We start from the raw sequence: 3,611 nt of genomic DNA, 5'->3' as shown, positions 1-3,611 counted from the left end.
GCTTTTCATCATACTTGATAAATACAGTATGAACAAAAATTTCAGTGTATACTTTTCACAAAATAATAAATAGGTTAAATAGTTTTTTTCATATTGAGTTGGGGTGCAGTGGTGTGAATCAACTCAAAACAGCTAAAAATTCAGCAGTTATTCCCCCAAATGATTAGGAACTAAGCTCTGCCCAAGGCTTCCAGAAAGAGCAGAGAAAATGGTTCTAAAATTAAACATCCACTAAGTGATGGCAAAAAAACAGTAACCAGTAGGAAACTTTGGAATGCACGTTTGTTTTTGTTTTTTTTTCCAGACATAAAGAATTTTGTGTCAAACAAAAACCTGTGGAGCGGAGGACTACAATCAAGGCATATTCCTGATAGAATATTGGATTCTAGAAGCTTAGAGGTTTAGCAAGGTGGTGGCTGGCTGTTTGTTTACACTGGTCTGAAGACAAACGACAATTAAGAACTTCTCTCACATAAGAGTTCCCACATCTGGACTGTAACTAATGCTTTTCAAGTGAAGATACGGAATGGTGGTTGGTAGCTGCTGGTGCTGGGTTGATTTTTTTTCCCCCAAAAGTCCCAAACTCTTAGGAGACCTAAAAAAGTTTTAAGTGTTTGGTATCTTGTTCTGTTCGCATCACACCTACCCTGTTGTGAGTATTTTGTTCATCAATACAAAAGTTCATTGCCTTTTTTTTTTTGCTCAACAAGAATGAAACTTCATAATAATAATAAAAATAATAAATTAAAAAAAAGAGAGAAAACCGAAAGGGGAGGGGTGGGGCCCCTCCCGGCACACAAGTTCGAGTCCAAGTGCTCGGTGGGGCCCGCAGACTCTGCTCATGGCCTGTCACCCCCCACTCCAGCGTCCCTCCCTGCCCGTAACAAGGACTCCAGGTGGCAGGGGCGCCCTCCAACAACCGACAGAACAGCCTTCCCCCTTCCTCCTCCTCCTCGCTGGCGCCCTCTTGCCTCAATCGTCAGAGATGGGCAGGCTGCGGCCAGGGTCGAGGCTGGGGGACTCGGAGCCGCTGAGACTGCCCGAGCTGAGTGAGCCGCTCAAGTATCTGTCAGGGTCCGACAGCGAGTCCGGGGTGCTAGGGGACGCGTCGAAGACGGGCAAATCGGACAGGCGGCGCGGCAGCTGGAAGTTGAAGGGCGGCGAGGGCGGCGCGGTGGCACTGGCAGGGAGGGGCGCGCTGGGCGGCGCCGGGGGCTGCACGGGGGTACCAGGCCCTGCTGCTGCTGCTGCTGGCTGGCTGCGATAATAGGCAGCGGCCACGGAGGCGAAGTTGTGGGTCTGGATGCCAAGCGGCGTGATGAAGCTGCTCAGTTCCGGGCCAAACGCAAAGGCGTTGTTAGCGCACGAGGCGGACCGGCAGGCTGCGCACCGAGCGCCGGGTGCCAGCAGGTCCTCCGCGCCCCCTCTGCGGTACAGCAATGCCGCCGAGGGCCGCAGCCGCCGCCGAGGCACAGCAAGTCCGAGCGCCTGAGGGCGTGGAGGCTGCGGAGGCGCATGAGCAGGACAGAGCGGAAGAGGAGCAGGACGAAGCGGCAGAGGAGCAGGAGGAGGCTGAGGAGCAAGAAGGTGGCGGCGGCGGTGCGCGACGTGGGCTGTTGAGCAGCAGCGGCGACTCGAGGCCCCCCGGGGGCTGGTAGTGGCCCGACGGAAAGCCTGAGAAGCTGAGGCTGTGATGCAGCTTGGGCAGCGGCTTCCGGGGGAAGCCGAGGTGCAGCGCGTCCCGCACGCTTAAGGCGCGCAGGTCCCCAGAGGCGCCCCCAGACGGCGCTGGCCGCCGCTCGTCTGCGTTGTGGATGAAGTGGCAGCGCGGCCAGTAGAGGCAGAAGCTGATGGTGTAGAAGGTGTGGCACAACTCGGTCTTGTACTTGCAGTGCCGGGTCAGGCTGGGTAGCTCCTGGAAGCAGTGCGCGAACTGGCACTTCTCGCTGTAGTTGCACGTGCAGCTCTCCTGGAAGGGCCGGCACAGCTCAGTCTTGTGGAGCATCGAGTTAATCTGGGAGCCGCCACCCCCGTGCTGCTGCTGCTGCTGGTGCTGCTGCGCTGGTGCTGCTGCTGGTGCTGGTGCTGGTGCTGGTGCTGGTGCTGCTGCTGCTGGTGCTGCTGCTGCTGGTGCTGCTGCTGCTGCTGCTGCTGCTGCTGCTGCTGCTGCTAGTGCAAGAGGTGCTGGTGCAAGAGGTGCTGGCTGCGCTTGCCCTTGCTGAAGGAGCGGTACTGAAATTTGTTCTCCTTGTTAAGCAGGGCCGTGCCTCCGCCCCCTGACAACTCCTTGAGGGTCCTGTAGGAGGCGGGGCCGCCCGCCGCCCAGCTGCCATAGTTGCTGCGGTTAGCCCCGCCCAGGAACTTGGGCGAGCAGCTGCTGGGCCTAGGCGCGGGGTGGGCGGAGAAAGCAGGTCGTGAAGCCCGAGCTAGGGGCAGCGGCCACGGGGGTCCCCACCGGCTTCTTGTCCAGCATGTTCAGATTGAGATTGGCCACGGATTTCTCCGTCTTGCACAGGAAGTCGATATCGTAGAAGGCAGACAGAAGTGTCATCGACATGTTTCTGGATCTTGTAATGGTCGGAGTTGCAGGCACGGAGGTCCGGAGGAGCCCTCCGGGCGGTAAGGCCGGCTGGAGCTACGACGAAGAACGGGTGACCGGCGGGGGAGGGACCGAAAGTTTGCCGGGGGACGAGACAAGAGGGAAAGGGAAGCAGCGCGGCCTGATTTGAGGGTGCCCGGGGGTGCGGAGTGGGGGGAAAGAGGAGAGAGAAAAAAGAGCGCTCCTCCACTCCCCGGGGATGCTCGGCCCGCCCCCCACCACCAACCCGTGCGCGGAGCCGGCGACAGTTCCCAGACTGCTGGACCACAGCACGTTATTTTCATTTGTCATTTCATTTGTTTTCATTAACTTTAATCTAAATAAATGAGTTGGTGCCTAAAAATAAATGTCACACCACAAGGAAAACTGGTGTGAATCTTACCAGAGCTGCCGTTATGTGAAGCTCTTAGTATTTGGTTTAGAAGTTGGAAGCAAGGTAATATGGAAGGTAGAAATTCATTTAATTGATATTTATTGAGAACTAAGTTTGTGTTGGACACTGTACTAAGCTTTGAAATCAGCAGTAAATAAGGAAGATATAGTTCCTGCTCTCATGGATCATAAGTAATATATATTCAGTAGACCTATTTTCCCTTTTCTTAGAATGAAGAGTAGGGCAAATGATGGAATGAGGGCTTTAAACTAAGTCATAGAGAGTACTCTACCACAGTTTTCTAATTAAAGTATAAATGAATAACCTTAAGCAACCAAAATAGGAATCTGAACTTTAAAAATGATGATTTGACTCCAATTTTAACCAAAATTGTGAGTCAGAATAATCCCATAGGATATTTTCAATAATTAATGGCTCTGATGCTCATTAGGGTATCTTCCTTTTCCTTCTCCCCCTACTATCATTTCCCCTGATTAGAAAGAAAGTAAAACGAAACCAAAAATCTCTCAACAAATATTAGTAGTCAACATCTTAATTATTGGCTTGATTTTCAGCTTTCAAAAACTCAGTGATGTGTGATTATAAATCTCAGACCCCATAGTCCTGAGCAGTTGTCAG

At 53.1% G+C, this 3,611-nt stretch overlaps 1 pseudogene; it reads right to left on the bottom strand.

Moving 5' to 3' along the window:
- Positions 1 to 938: 938 nt before the first annotated feature.
- On the bottom strand, positions 939 to 2,557 carry LOC123936259 (annotated as a pseudogene).
- Between the last annotated feature and the right edge of the window lie 1,054 nt (positions 2,558 to 3,611).

This window comes from Meles meles, unplaced genomic scaffold (genome assembly GCF_922984935.1).
Source record: "Meles meles unplaced genomic scaffold, mMelMel3.1 paternal haplotype, whole genome shotgun sequence".
Lineage (NCBI taxonomy): Eukaryota > Metazoa > Chordata > Mammalia > Carnivora > Mustelidae > Meles > Meles meles.
This window is presented reverse-complemented; position numbering and strand designations above follow the sequence as displayed.